The sequence below is a fragment of the Lepeophtheirus salmonis genome, chromosome 5 (assembly GCF_016086655.4).
Source record: "Lepeophtheirus salmonis chromosome 5, UVic_Lsal_1.4, whole genome shotgun sequence".
Taxonomy (NCBI): Eukaryota; Metazoa; Arthropoda; class Copepoda; order Siphonostomatoida; family Caligidae; genus Lepeophtheirus; species Lepeophtheirus salmonis.
In genome coordinates this window covers 58,958,360-58,975,267 of record NC_052135.2, presented here as the reverse complement: position 1 = coordinate 58,975,267, position 16,908 = coordinate 58,958,360, and the positions used below count along the sequence as shown (strand labels likewise).

The 16,908-nt window shown below is 30.3% G+C and overlaps 1 long non-coding RNA gene across 1 annotated transcript in view; it reads left to right on the top strand.

Moving 5' to 3' along the window:
* LOC121118417 (uncharacterized) overlaps positions 1 to 13,503 on the top strand; it is a 29,747-nt gene extending 16,244 nt beyond the window's left edge. The window contains exon 3 of the long non-coding RNA XR_011780330.1: positions 13,230 to 13,503. This is a non-coding gene — a long non-coding RNA (uncharacterized lncRNA). The remainder of the gene's footprint in view (positions 1 to 13,229) is intronic.
* The last annotated feature ends 3,405 nt before the right edge of the window (positions 13,504 to 16,908 follow it).

Here is a 16,908-nt window from a genome sequence, read left to right as displayed (position 1 = left end):
CCAAACTGCAAATTACAAGGGGTTAAGGTGAGGGCTGGAGGAAGGATACGTGGAGTCAGCCATATTATTGTTCTATCACTTTTGGTTGTCTATGGCTGTATGGCAATGTAATGGCTTCTTGTTAATGTAAGTAATCCAGGAGGAGATGCCAATGGTCTCTGCAGCCTTCACGATACTGACACCGCTGTATAGGAGCTCACATACGCGTTGCCTTTTTTGTTGTTAGACTTATACACATGGGAAGAAAACCAAACTTGTTCATTTTTATTTCAGCTATCGTTTGGTTACGTAATGTAACCATGTAATTAAAAATAACAAGAATAAAATCTACTACAAATTTTGGATCCCACTCTGTATCCTAAAATTAGTCGTCACAGTACAAAAATTTTATTTGAAAGGGGACTTTATAATATCCTATCTAGTGGTACACATTTCATTAATTTATATCCGGAATGACATTGGCGCAAAATCACGGAGGGGGACCTCTTATCTCTGAACAGAGCAAGCTGCGACAGTTAGAAAGAGCAAAGAAGATTCTAAATTTTCTGCAGGCCAACAAAAATTTGGAAAAAAGTTTTGTTCCTTTCTGATGATTTTTTTTTCCACTTTTGATGCCACTGTGAATAAGCTGAGGAGCTTCTACATCACAACCAAAAATCCAGACAATGGAGAGTTCACATCTATTCAGAAAATACATATACGTAGGTTGACGTAAGCAATCAACTTTAGTATATCTACGTGCATAGCATTCAAAACTGCTTGATTTGATAAAAGATGATGGGTAATAATCTAATATATTATTAAAGAAGTTCAATCCTCGGATTATGCTTTTTTGTGAACCAGGACTTACTCACGAAGAAATGGAGTAACTCATATCGTTTTGTATCGTGATTTTTAAAGTCTCACTTGAATGAATATAATATAGACTTTAATCAATTCATGAATTAGTTGTTGACCTTAGAGTGATACTGATGGATGATGACGTAAAGGGAGTTTCAATAAAGTCTCAACTAAATAATAATTGTTTCCTCCATTTAAGGATTTGTGTAAGGATTATGGGTTTATTATTAGTTAAAAAAAATTTTTTTATAGAACTATTCAATTAGAGAATAATAATCACATTACCTACAAAAAATTGTATTTAATATGTGTATTTCAAAATACTGACCCATTTAAAATCATACTTAAATTATTATAATACTTTTTATTTCACCCTATTATTTTAATATATTTATTTCATATACATATATGTAACTGTAAGAAGCTAAATAAATATTCAATTTCAATTTGATTTAAGCTTCTAATTTTGGGGTATTTTTTGAAAAGACGTGCACTCTCCATATAAATAGTGCCACAGACTAAGGTCAAGTGAAATGAATCCAAGAAAATAGATTCACTTTGTGAGTTATTTAATCTCGTTGATAGTAAAAGTAGATACGGTAGAGAAATACGAGGCTACCCACAATCTTTGGACAAGAGCTATGGTTCCTCAATAAATATTCCTATGCTTCCATCGATGAAGCCTTTTTCATTTTCTTGAAGTATAAAATAAGGCCACGGCTATGATTAATTAACAAGTCAATGAGTCCCTTTGAAATAGATTCAGCATCCCAGATCCGTGATTCCTTACTCCATATAGTATTAAATGTATAAACAGCACAAGATTACAGATTACTTCTTTATCATTATTCTTTTTTTTTTTTCTCCTAGCTATATTCTATAATAATATAATTAATGTGATCAAAATACAACATTAAAGTTCGAACCAATAAAAGAAAAACATGAAAAGTCGGCTAAGATGTCATGCGACAAAATCTCCTCGAAAAAAAATTACAAGCGGAAAAAATGTAGGAGGCAAAAACGTTAGCAACAAAAATATCAGTCAGTGAGAATTACACTTGTAATCGTTTATATAGGTTAAAAGTATTCCTATCAAAAAAAAAATTATCCAAAGCAAAGAATATTGTTTTACTTTCAGTTTATTGGCTAAATGAAATATATTATAGTTTCTTCCAAATTTGCAACCTAAAGATGACATTGCAGAATAATGAATTTTTGTATAAGTTATTTTCTTTTTAAATTAAAATATTTTTGGACATGTCCTTTTCAAAATTAAAAAAGAAAAGAAAAACAAACCACCTTAACGATAACATATGGAACAGCGAGTATGAATCCAAGAATCTTATGTTTCAATATCTAGATAATGTTAACATTTGAAGGATATTAGATCTTTGTAGTATTCAGGGCTTTCTTGTATACATAATACAAATGAAAAACATTGAACATAATTGTAGCGAAGCACATTTGAAGATAAGTTATATAAGGTACAAAAATTATCAACGAAACGATCATATGAGTATATCTCAGAAAAAGATACTTTTTTCAGAAAGTAAGTAATTCTTAGATATGAAAATTTGAGATTCATTGATCCATGTACACATTATATTTTTCATTTTGACAAAGGAGAGAAAAACAAATTTATTAATCTATTCTCTCTTTTTGCTCCATAGGGTTGGATTAGAAAAATATTTTTATAGGTTAGAATAATGTCTATCATAATTAATTAATGCAAAATACTGATAAATGCTCTTTACTGACAAAAATAAAAACTTTTATATCCTTTCAAACTTTGAACAAGATGTTCTACCTAAAGATAATGTCGCAGGAAATGAAATTTTGTCTAGGTTATTTTTTCTTGTGCTCCAAATACAATTTTTTCTTTTTTAATGTTCTGTAATTAGTTGCACTGATCAAGTATAAGTAAACATTATAGTAATACAATTACTCCATCTAACCTAGGAATAATACAATTTTGAATTTGAATTTACAAAAAATAAATAACTTAAAGAATATTATCATTCACAAGGCGACACCAGTCTCGATCGCTTTGTAAAAGATTAATATACCCGGTTTATATGGAAATCTGAACACTTACTAATTCAATAATTAATTAACGTTGAGTTTGAAGTTAATTCATATTTGGAATTATTAAAACAATAGCAATTAGTTACAAAGAAAAAAAAATCTGAGCTCTCTTGCTTACGTACAAGTTAAGAAAAGGACACTTGAACGTGATTTACGAATTTTACAATAGACTGTCTAGAGATATATCAAAATAATAGGTAAAAAGGGTGCGTGAACAAAACGTCGACCGTCAAAACGTCAACTGACAGATCGTTGACCGACAAACCGTCTAATAGATTAAACGTTAAATAGACAAAACGTCGAGTGACAGAAGGTCGACCGTAGAATATAAAATAAAAGGCTACTCCAAATGGTGTTCCAAAATACCCCATTCAGACATTTCCTGCCTGAAACATAACTTAGTAGCACCATATCTATATAAACTACCAGTAAGGGCCCTCCCCTTTTAAATTTTGGCGGAGTTTTCAGTCACCTCTGTGTCCCAAAATGGGCAGAAAACCACTACTATTTAAGCAACCACTAAGAGCCCCTCACAACCGGTATGTAATGTTTGAGCTGTTAGCGGGTTCAGCCTTGCCCCAAAATGGGATGAAACTCACTGCCACTATTTAAATTTACCCCACCTCCATTTAAACCCGAAAGGGCCCCCGAAATTTGAGACTATTTCGGGTTTCATCTCATTTTAAGACCCTGCGGTACCCGAAATAGTCCCAAATTTCGAAGTTTAATGATGGCTTTGTGAGTTGATGTAGGGGCGGTGGGGTAAATATCTCGGCTGGAAATGTCTGGAATGAAATGTTTAGAAATAGTTTTTCATATTTTGAAATGTAATATTTTCCGGTCCAAGTTTTATCTACTCGACGTTTTGTTCATTCGATATTTTGTCGGTCGACGTTTTGTCTGTCGAAGTTTTGACCTACTACCGGTAAAAAGAGCCTTGTGAGAGTGGAGAAGCAACTTTTGACACCAGCAAAAAAAGAAACCATCTCCTCCGTTGCATTACGGTTTTGAATAAGTATTTTGAACTTTTTTTGTAGACTTTAGGTTCCCCTACAGACTTGATGTCAACCTTCTCTACTACATCTTTCAGATGGATGTCATAAGGAAGGCCTGCAGTATCTGTCATCTAAACACCGAGGTCCTCAAAGTCACTGTCACTTACTTGGAGGCAATTACAGAGGAATAAGTCAGCAGTGGGTACCAGGCCATCTCCCCCCTGGAAGCCATCATTGCCGCTAAGAGCGCCTACATGTATGATTAAGAGAGGTCAGATGTACATCTATTTATAGTATTAATTTTGTTGAAATTCTATTGTTAAATTAAATTAATAAATCTTATCTTGTTAAAGCTTAAAGTTCAAAGTGCTCAGATTTTAATGGACAACTAATTAAGTAAGCAACGCTGATGACCCATTAAATGTTGGATTTCAGTTCTGGATCCTGTTTATAACTATATGGGTCATTCCATGGAAAATTTAGACTTGATTTTATTTTTTCATTCGATTTGAATCAAATTTGGTATTGCAAAGCCACCACCTAATATTAAGAAAATTAAGTTGATAATTTCAGATCTGTAACTCAATCTAGATCTGTGTTCAGAGCTCCTTTTATTATGAGTTTGATAAAAAAGTTCTTTTTGTTATGTTATAGATTAGTATGGTTGACCTAAGCCATATTTTTTAAGCTAAATTATCTGAAGCATCAGATCCTCTGCTTTTAATAAAAACATTGTCAGAACAAGATAAACCAATATTTTGTTGTTAAAAAAAAGCTTAGAGTTGAGGTTCTATGAGCTTGAACGATATGAAAGATTTAATTTGTTCATATATCAAATTATATTTTGAAGGTGTAATGCTTTTAGAGTTAAATAATTATATTGCGGTTTTAAACCAATTCAAGGCTAATATTCATTCGCATAAATGTATATTGTTATAATTTATTCTTTAGTTTAACCATTTGTTTAACTAAATCATTGCTTATTTTGATAAGACAAAATAATAAACGATGAAACTAAGTTGGCATCTTAATAAATAATAAATTAATGGAGTATAAATTGAAAATTGAAGTTGCTTTATAATTAACATAAGAGCTTTGATTTTTTCAAATAATTTTTATTTATTTACATTTAAAGGTTTCTTCTGTATATAATAAGATTGAGTTTGTGTGTCCTTTATAGTTACCCACCCCGTTTGACCTACGAGACTAAAACTTTGCATGGGAGCCTCTTATAAACGGGGTTGGGGAGGGGGGCATAAATGCAGGGCTTATTCTATACCCGAAAAACTAAAATTGTTCTTTGACACTCAAGGAGACAAGATAGGGTGTTAAGTTATAAATCAAAAAGTGATTGCCGTCTTAAAAAACAACTATATTAAAAAAAACGTTTCCTAAATTTATTCAAAATCAAAAAAGTTATGCGTAAAAAAAGTCATCGCTGAAAATTGCAATTTCATTTTCTTCAGGTGCAAAAAAAAAAGAACTTTCAATGAAATATTGGAATTGTAAATAAAAGAAAGTTTGTAAAAATTTGTCTGGAAATTCGTATGCATACATATTTAACGAATACAAATTTATATTTTTTAAATATTTTTTCATTTTTTGACTCGTCTTTTTTTATCAAATGTCAATTTTTACTTTTTAAGAAGAAATGCCACAAAACGATGTATTTTGGACATTTATTATAGTTTCTAACATTATAATAATAAAGAATTTTCAACTTCTGGTACATTTATGAATTATCTAGTTATTGCGTATTATTTTTTCGTGAACATAATTCTGCATATTTTTTATTTTGTTTTTGCAAGTACTAAAAACATATTGGTAGGCTTGTGTTTCTATTTACAATGCCAATAAATTATGTATGATACTTTTTTGCAAAATTAATGTAAAAAAGTTTTTTTAAATTACTTACCGAATTTCGATTTTTTGACAAAAAATTCAAGATAAATTTACCATCTAAACAATTTTTTTTATTTACTATTTGGTTGTATGCTATTTGAAGTTAATAAAACTTTTTTATTTACTTTAAATTCATAATAATACATATATGGTTTAGTTAAACCATTGGTTTTGTTTGATAAATAAATTATAATAATATCCATTAATGAGAATGAATATTACACGTGAATTGTTTTCCCAATAACATATAGTTTGACAAACCAAATTTTATATTAAATTTATAATAAAAACATAATCGGTTTAAATTTTCATAGAAATAGCCATACATGGATAATGAAAAAAAGATTGAGGCCAATCCTATTTTATATATATATATATATATGGATAGAAAAGGTTTGGCTCATTTGAGTGACAATATCCTGATTACGGAAAAAGAGGGAAAATGGCTGTTTTCAGTCTTGTGTCTAGGAAATTTATATATATGACGTGTCAGCATAACAGGAAATAAGAATTGAAAGTCGATAAGTAAGTTAAACTTATTAAATAAGTTTGTTCTTTAAATTATGTTAACATTTTATTTAATTAATTTGATAGAAATCGACGTTTTCAACTGTTTTATTACGTGTGACCAAAAATATGCAATATTAAACATGGTGCAATATAATTTTGCCTTAAGGCCAATTTGTCTCTAGAATATATATTATTATCATGTTGGAGGATTGGCCTTGAACCTTTTTGCCTTTTACGTTTTTGCCTTGTACATATTCGCCTTGTGACGCTTTCCCCTTGATGTGTTTTCGGCTTGTACTGCTTTGCCTTGCCACGTTTTCGGCTTGTACTGTTTTGCTTTGGATAATCATAGGGGGAATATTATTTATTCTTAGTTATACATTTGTTTTAATTTTTTTACCGTTGAATTCCAGGTTTGAGAAATTAGAAACAAAAATGTAAACGAGCTAGAAAATAAAAATTCCTCAAAACTTAATTACATATAAATAATACGCAGGTTTCAAAGCATTGGGAAGAAATCACAGAATGCTACTACTGCGTTCTGAACAAAAAATCCTTAGCATTCATGTGCAGTCCATTTCTTCATCAAAATACCATCAAGAGATATTGAAATCTCTACTTACATAAAGGATTGTACAAGAGTTGTAGATCAAGATTGGTACTTCGTCCATGAAAGTCTACATATATTTGTGAATATGATATACCTATTTATATTATATATCAACATACTTCATTAACTTATCAGTTATCACAATTATAGATTTTTCTGTTCCTGCTTCGACCGTTCACTTGTGTTTCCCTCGATGTGCCTCGGGAGTAAATTATCTTGCAATCTTGTGTGTTTATATCTTATGCATATTTTGTGATTCTATGGGACAATTAACTTTCTTCCTATTACTGTGAAGATTTTTGATCTTAACAAATGGAAGAAAGACATAGTTTCATGACCTTTCGGATATAAAGCACCCTTTCTAGTGGTTGATAAATAGTAAATACAAGAGCCTGATGGATTTGTAGAGTTGCCCAAACAAATTAGAAATTTTGGAGAGCGTCGCAAGAAATTTACATTCTTTTTGGATTTATTTAATTTGGAGATTTAAATATATTTTTATTGCAGAAAATTAGTATTCTGTCTATATCTTCGTATATATGTATAATAAAATCAGGTGTGCACGTCTCAAAACTGAACACTCCTTCAAATTTTACGCCATGGACATATTCGTGATTTTATTGAGTTGAAACCGGTTTATACTTCGAGACAAAGGTATTGACTAATTATAAACAAAACCACAGCAAAATCTAAATAGCAACAGTGAAACAACAGCCGATAATATGGAGAGACGTCGAGTTGCAATTTTGGAACTTTCCGCGAGGGGAAAAACTCCCACTGAAATTGCCAAGGTTCTGAACTGCAACCGCGCCACTGTTTACAGCGTGGTAGCCAAAGGGAATCCTCAGGTGACCACAAGATCTAAGTCAAGGCCTCGAAGGTCGGTCGAAATGGTTACTTCGGTGAAAAAGTATGTCAAGGATAAGAGAGGCAAGGTCACCGTCTGCAGCCTCTCCAGGGAGTTCAACGTCAGCAGAAGGACCATGGACCGGCTAGTTAAGAAAGATCTTGGCCTTAAGGTCTACAAGAAAACCCCTCGTCAATCCCTCAAGCCTGTAGACAAGGAAAAACGCCTCGCAATGTCGAAGATTCTTCTCATCAAGCTTAAGAAAAAGCCACCCAATGTCGTCGGTTTGTTCAGTTTGACTTCGCAGTGTTTGGGCGTTTAAAGGGGATGCTGTTGGGAGTTCAGTACAAGTCCAAGGACCAGCTGAAGTCTGCCCTCAAGAATGTCTGCGCCAACCTCGACCGGAGCTTCATCCAAGTCATGTAGCAAGCTCCGACCCAGGCTGGAGTTGGTAGTGGAGAACATGGGCGGCCATATTGAATAGACATGTGTCTAAGGCTCTCATCCTTCATGTTAAATAAATCAATTCGTTGACCACTATAAAAATTACAGAATTATTTAACTATCTTAAAAAATTTCAGAGTGTTCAGTTTTAGACGCGCACACATGTCTTGCCCATCTACCTTTATATTAGGATAAGTTTTTGTAAATATAAATTATGAAATTAGAAGAGTCAAGATTTTGTATAATTATCTTAACGTCTATACTAGAATGGTTAATTTTGTAGGATTAATTATCTGCTAATTTGATTTTCTGTGATGTATTCATGAAAAAAATAGGGTTGAAAAGTTGTATGACCTATATGACCTATTATGAGGCCATTTTGAATTTTAAAGTTATAATACTTAATTTTAAAAGTTTCCTCAAAGTTCCTTTCCTCAAGGGATATAGATGAATAAAATAATCAATTTTTATTTTGAAGAAAGACAAATTGTTGCTTCTATGAACTATTTCAGATACTCAAACAATCCCAAACACTGTACTGTCCTCCAAATCGCATAAAATGAGTAATTGTGATGGTGTACAAGATATATAGATAGGGATTCAGAAACCCCTTTCAATTGGATAGTACAATAAATTGTGATATATTTAATCTTTACTTCTCTACTAAAAGAAACCGTGTTCAATCATTTAAGGTATATCAATCAATATTGACAATTTCATTTAATATATTACTTGGGGTATGATTCCGAAGAATCTATTGGTTCCAGTTTATTTATATTCAACTCTCAATATATAGGAGAAAGATTTAAAAAAAGCAGTTGTCAATTTCATGAGAGTTTCCTTAACATAACCATTAAGGGTCCTTGAAATTGTATTTCATGATCATTTGTCTAAGGAATCATTTAATACATCTATGAACTTATTTTGGTTAGATATAATTTGCTATTCACATCAAATCTTCAGACACATACCATGTGTCGAAAAAATCCTTCTGTTAGTTAGATAATAACCGGAGCAAGGACTTTTACAATTCTGTATGAATTAATTGGAAGGTTGACTAGGAAGTATGTAAAAGATCTCTAGGATTTTTCGTGTAATAGAAGATCTTGTTTGATAATTATTTATTATAGTGACTCTGGTAAGTAATTATCCTGTTTGAAGACGGATCCTCGCGTACTGTACGAAAGCGTAGTAATTGTTTTTTCAAGTATTAATGACTATAACAATCCTAAGTTAAGTTATTTAAGATGTAATTTATATTTCAAAAATTGAATGTAACTGTTTAAAAAAAACTTAGCAGAGAGTATATTTTTTATGCACTCAATTAATAATTCTATTTCGGCCATTGTACCCCGCAATTTTTGCATGAAGAAGGTGATATGAATGACCGTGCCCCTACCCTAAGAAAACTTTTATTGATATTTTAAAGATGTTCATAAATATAACTTAGTAGAACCCACAAACATAGACTTCTATGCCTAAAAAAAGCCTAGTATTTTTAAAAAATTGTATGTTTGTTAACGTTTTAATAGCTTTATATAGTCGAGTAATTGTATTTGATCTACTAAAATAACAAATACAGAAGGGAAATATATTCAATTCACTAATGATACATTACAATGATTTCATGAAAAAAATTATTTGAAAGAATTATATATATGTATACTGGATTCGAGTACTTTAACTTAACAAAACATTCAACTTAATAAATTAATAATTAAAAAGGTTTTCCGTGATGTATCTGCAGTCCATCTAAAAATATCAAGAACTATAGACAAATAAGATATCTTGTGCAATATAGTAATAAATATAATTATTATTATATAACTACAGATCCCCAGTTTTGATATTTAGTTTAGTAAGTCGCCCTTCTCTCTATTTGAAGGAACTTAGTGAAACAGCTGGAAAGATTTAGGTGCCAGATTATATTTATTGTCCGACTCAAATTTATAAATTATTACCCATCAGAGATATCTCCGGTTCTAGCATCCTGTGGAGAAGATTCTATTGATGTGTTAGGAAGATTTTCTCAAGTTCCTTAGAACTTTATAGTCACAGATCTCCAATGTCCAATACTAGGGCTGGAATCTCTGAATATTTATGAGTTTGATATTGACTGTGAAATAATAATTATATTTAGTATTATATTAGTAAATTATATTCCAACTTTAAACCTCAAACTATGAAGATCTCCTTATCCTATTCAATCCTCAAAGCTCCACAACTCTACAAATCTATCGGGCTCATATATTTACTTTTTATCAACCACTAAAAATGATACTTTATATCGGTAGGGTCATGAAACTATGCTTTTATTCCATTCGTAGGATCCAAAATCCTCACAGTAATAGAAAGATGGTTAATTGCCAAATAGAATCACAAAATATGCATAAGATATAAGCACACAAGATTGCAAGATAATTTACTCCCAAGGGAAGCACAAGTGAAGGGTCGAAGCGTCCGTTTCAACCAAAAATAAACAATAACGATGTCAAGACAAAATATTGATAAAGAAAAATGGTTGAAAGGGTAACTGTTCTAAGACAAAATGGTATATGCAAAATTTTCGGAGGGAAAAATAGTTGCAGGCAAAATTACCAAGCACCGTTAAATATACATACAAATAAATTTTCGTTCATTAAAAAACTGTGACCTCAAATAATGAAAAGCATCTTAAAAAATCTCAAAGCTTTACCTACAATGCCCCCATACTAAAAAATAATTTGTACAAGCCTATTCACGACTTTTTTAAGATTTTATAATTGACTAAATTTTGAATGTTTATTAAGGTGATGCAGTTCCCCCAAAATTAGAAATCCATGTCGGAATCACCGGAACATAATTTTGGTACAGCTAATAGGTTATTAGAACCTAATAATTTTTTTGAGCAAATTTGGTTAATGTTTACCTCTGGCACAATTACAATTTCTAAACACGTATGAAGCAAAAAAAAAAAAAAACTGGGCCTTATTTTAAAAACATGTCCTACAATAAAATATTTATATGAACAAAAAAGACTATAATGTTTTATAAAAAAATTTGTGTTTATATTCTAACAGGAAAAATGACCACATTTATAGTGTTCCAATTATAAATCATTGTCATAATCAGATGTCGCTTTCTATAGTATTGCAATAATGTTAGTTGAACACATAAACAGATACAGTTTACAGTTACTAGTATATTTACGGTATAGTGCGTAATTATTCATTTATTTATTTCAAGTAGGAATTACTGATTTACAAATTTGCATGCAAAGGGCACGCTTTGTTCATTAGTAACATTGTTCAATATTTGAATGTTGGGTTAAACTATTCTTTAGCCTAAGTCATTATTTTATTCTGATATCAAGGACCTCAATTATTCATCTCTGGACAATAGACTAGAAGAGAATAAGAAAATATCCTTTAGCTTTGCAAAACGTTGTCCACTAAGACTTTTGTTAGAGGGGGATTGTAAAAAATGGGCAATGCTGGTAATTCTCTACACAAGTGAGTGAAAGGATAAAGGTTTTGTTCATCTAACCTGGTGTCATACTCAAAGCAAGGTGAATGTTTATGCTTCTTTATGCTGCTATTAAGATCGATCTGCTCAGCAAAAATGTAGCTCAAGAATTAATTTAAAGGGTATTAGTGAATGGACAGCAGGAGAAACTAAATTCCCTTGTACGCTTCTTTATTTTTGGTTACCTGTCTTTGTGGTTTACAGCTCCACTTCCTTAAGCAGCAACTTTGAATGATCTCATACCAGTCAATAAATAAAAAGGAAAAACTATTATTATTTTTCTTCTTCTTTTCTTAACTAAAGTTTAATAATGTTTTCTTTATTTAATAAACGGCCTAGGTGCGATCACTTATTGCTTGATACAATCAAGGAAAGTGAAGTCACAAAAAAACTATAATACGTTATAATCATTATTAGATTATAGACATATATTAATGTACAACATGTTTTTTCATAAAACCCATACTAAAAAAGTTTTGCTTCATACACATTTAGAATCTACAATTGTGCTAGAGGTAAAGGTTAACCAAATTTGCAAAATTTTTGTATTTGTGCTCCACTTACCTAGTTGCAGTACTAAAATTAGGTTATGCTGAGTTTGATAATGCTGGAGCAACTGGATCATCCCAATGTTCATTCAATATAAGGATATACGGAGTGGAGATCTTAAATTCAGGAAATTCAAAGAAAATATTATTACAATTTGTTTTCCAAAATTAATTCAGAAAATTCAAGGATAATATTATTACAATTTATTTCCAAAATTAATTCAGCAAATCACAAATCATTGTTCTTACATTTAGGGGCCCATAGTGAATTCAATCACTCATACCAACACATTAACATTAACTCTAAGATTATTATGTATGGAGTTATTCGTGTCCTTGGCCGTGCACCTGGCACAGACACACTGCACACAGCCTTCGTATTCTCAAAGATTTTACCTATTTTCTTATGCAGTTTTGTCTGATCTAAACCTGTTTTGGATTTAAAATCCCTACTCTGTATATATATTAGGGTGTACCGTAATCCCAAAAGTTGGGAATTTGGTATTGCCAGATATTTTTTTATTTTGCATTTTATTCCTTTAAACAAGAAAATAACCATCAAACGTTCAAAAAAAAATGGCCCGTCATGCATGTGTTTTGATTTGAAAATCGGTAAAATGTCGAAAAAAAAGGAAATTTTGATGTTTTTTCTTTATAATTATCGATTTAAATCCAATTACAAGATTTTCATTTTATTTAGTATTATAGAATTAACATATATTTTGCAGCAATATTTTAACAATATTTCTTTAACTTATCTCAAAGGGTGAGTATTTTAGTTCTAAGTATGCTGCCAATAAATTAATATTCTCTTTTGGTACCACATACACGAGCATAACGAGCATTTATTTAGAAGTTTATCTTCATTCTTACTACTCAAATCTCATTTTTGATACCAAATGTCTCGTAAATTATTATTAAATATACTTTCGTTTTTTATTTAGGTACGCCAAAGAAGACACCTTATTTTACCAATTTATAATTTTGGACTACAAAAACTGTCAATCAAACTCTTAAAAATACGACCTTATTTATTATTCATTAATTTCTAAGCTTGATTTGTTGTTTTGAAGTATATTTATATTTTTATATTCTATAAGTTTGATGTTTTTCATTTATTATGAATATTTAACTCCTGTTTTTTTAGATCATCTTTCAAAAAAAACTATGAATCAATAATTGCTACTAATTATTTTTTGATTCATTAATAGATAAAATAAAACTAAATTTTAATTTAGCTCTGATTTAGCTCTTGTCTACAAATTTGAGCTGAAGTATTGGTTACTTCTTTTACTGCACGTTCACAACTTTGTGTGTGGTATGGTATTTTGAGAAGTCGGAGAGATGAAGATTCAAAACTAATAAGTTGACTTTGAGAAATGACTACTGTGATAAAAAGTAGAGAAACCTTGTTCCAATCCTGGATGTTAATAATTGAAGTAGCATCCGGATTGTGGTTAATTGAACAGTATGACCCTACACTGATATCCCCCAAATCACTTCCATCTCTTATATCCCTTATTTTTGATATCCTGAATTGTGGTTATTTATTCCTTAGTTAATAGGTTGTCGTGGTCTTAACTTCTCCTCTGAAGTAAGCATTTTCACCTATCTTTGTTGTAAATTATTTTATTTATGTACTATATAAACTGATGAATTACGCTTATGTCTACGATTCAAATAAGTTAAACAAATTTTTAGATTAATTTGTCGACCATAAATTAGGAAAAAAACAATTGTGTGGTCATCAGTACCTTATATTAAATGTGTTATCGTCTTTCTGATATACTAGTATTATTTTTATTACAAGATGATTTTATATGTACATATATAATATATTCCATAACAAATACAGAGTCTTCTAGAGAACTAAAAAAAATTTTAAATGACAAGTTTTACTAATTCTTTAAAAAATATGATTTTTTTTAATGTTGAGTTTTTAGAAACTCAAAAATACTCATGTAGTATAATTCAGCTCGCGGCACATCACTAAGGAAAACGAAAAAATTGAGGGTTTTCTCGAACAAGAGTGTCATCAAGGGTATAGATTATAATAAATAATTTGCTATGGATAATTCAAAAAGATCAATGCTTATTAAAAAATGTATACATTATAATACAAGACATAAAATACTTATTGAGAGCAGCACATCAAGTTCTTTCAGTTATATAATAAAATTAAACTCTAGCTTAGAATTGTATTTAAAACTACAATGGGAGCTCGGTAAAGCGCAAAACCTCCCCTTACAACCAAATTCCAAAGATATTGTATTTTTACGTTTTTGCTACCTTGACCCTTACAAAATTTAATGGCCTCCTACTTAGACAATATTTAATCTTTGTACTAAATTTGATCAAAATTATTTGTAACTTTTGACGTAATCCTGGTGACTAACAAGAAAACAAAATAACAAATAGAGGCAAAAACATAACCTCTGTTCAACTTTGTTGACGGAGTTAATCAATGATAAATAGAGAATACGAGTTATTTACTTATATTAGTTTGTAAACAAAGAGATATATATTGGCGCCATCTTGCGGCAAAATAATGCAACTCCCTGAATAATACTAATATTTTATATAATATATGGGTCATATAGAGGGCTATAAGAAAAGCTTTCTCACTATAGGCCATGTTTTAAATAATTGTTTTAAACTAGGGGTGTGGAGTCGAAGTTTTTCTCACCCCAACTCCGACTCAATTTTTGTCAATTGTTCGACTCCAACTCAAATTTCGACTACGACTCTCTGAAATTATTCGACTCAAATACCAACTATTTGAAATAATTGCGCATTCCGGGTTCCCCCATCTTTTTGTTTGATCTATTATTGTATATTTCTTGGCTCTTCTTTTAATAATAATAATGTCCTTTTTGGGAGTGTATGTGACGCCATAAAATACTAAAATAGTAGACGGAATTTGTTCCTCTTTTTTAACTTAGGCCCCTTTAACTATTTAGAATTATGCAACTCCAACCTTTTAAAATTCTACAAATCTGACATCTATCAAAAATATACGACAACAATGACTCTAGAACCCTGTCTTAAACAATAGATGGAGGCTGTCTCCTTGTGGAATATATGTATTTTTTTTAGTCTGTTCATGTCCTATTAAATATGTATTACTTAACTAACGGTAGTACCCGGAGTTGCTTGGAGTTATAAGGGCCGACGAACATACAAATTGTGTTCTAAAATTATAGAAGACAGCTCTTCAAGAAATCCTTTGTATTACTTTTTGTTTCTCATGAGCACATGTAGCTACTCCCTCAATACTTAAACGTGATCTTCTTAAGAATAAAAACATAATAATAATAGGTTTGCGCGAACAAAATATATTTAAGATAGACAATAAAAAATTAAAAAGATTTCATTTAGATTATTTAGTTTGTTTATGTTAAAATTGTAAACTAAAACGATCTACAATAAACAATAATTATGTAATGGTAAATTTCTAATGTACAACATCCTTGTATATAATATTTCTGGTTGTTTTCTGTCCATTTGATGTTAATATAATGAAACCTGCACCTACTTTTGACACTCTTGAAAATGCAACATATAATTGACCATGTGAAAATACTGATTTTGGTAAATATAAAAGAATTTTTTCAAATATTTGACCTTGTTATTTATTTACTGTCATTGCCATTACTAACCTGCCATCTTCCTTCTTCAACCATAATGAATATTGAAGATACATACTCAGATTCACTCGCTAATCCTTTTCTTCGTTCATTTAACTAATTTTGTTTTTTTAATTCGTATTTAACATACGTTCTCCCTTTTTACGTTTGTACAATAATTTTTTCTTTAGATTTTTAATTTTTTTGGTGAATTTTAGAATCGACTACCCATACCTTAAAAAAGTTTGGGACATGGGGAATTGATCTTAGTTTATGAAAAAAAAATCAACTGATTACCAAAAAAAACAAAAAAAAAAACTCGCTTCTTAAGCACAAGAATCTTATCTGATCAGAATTAAACATAGTACGTAACTCTAAATTTGAATACATTTGATTTTTTCTAAAGTCTGTATCTTTCTCCGTTTTCGAAATAAATGCGTTTTTATCGTTGTTATTCTAAGCAAGACGTACATCACACACACAACCACATAAATTATTTCAATACTTTGTAGGATTGAGAGAAAAATGTATGATATTTTGAGCCAGGGAGTACTTAAGCTCTTTGCTAAACCTCCTCTAAAGTGACATTCATTTTCTGAAATTTTATAAAAAGTACTTCCTTTTTTTTTTTTTTTTTTTTCAATATGAGTTGCGAGATTTTATCCAGTGCTCCCCGTAAATAATTTTTCTTTTTACTGTATTGGTATTTAATATACATCAAGAAGCACTGTATACAGTACACTTTGGTTCTGTTTTTAATATATTCAGACAGATACACTTTGCTGTATTAATATAAATATGCTATTTTTATAATTCAACATGTTTCATTTGTAGATTATTTTTGGAACATATTGAGTTTTTTTTTATATAATATAAAAGTATATAATAAATCCAACAGAGGATATTGATGGATATTTTTCTATACAAAAATGTAAAATATTAACTAATTACTAGACTTTTAAAGCGACAAGTTTATAACATAAATAGAAGTAATTAA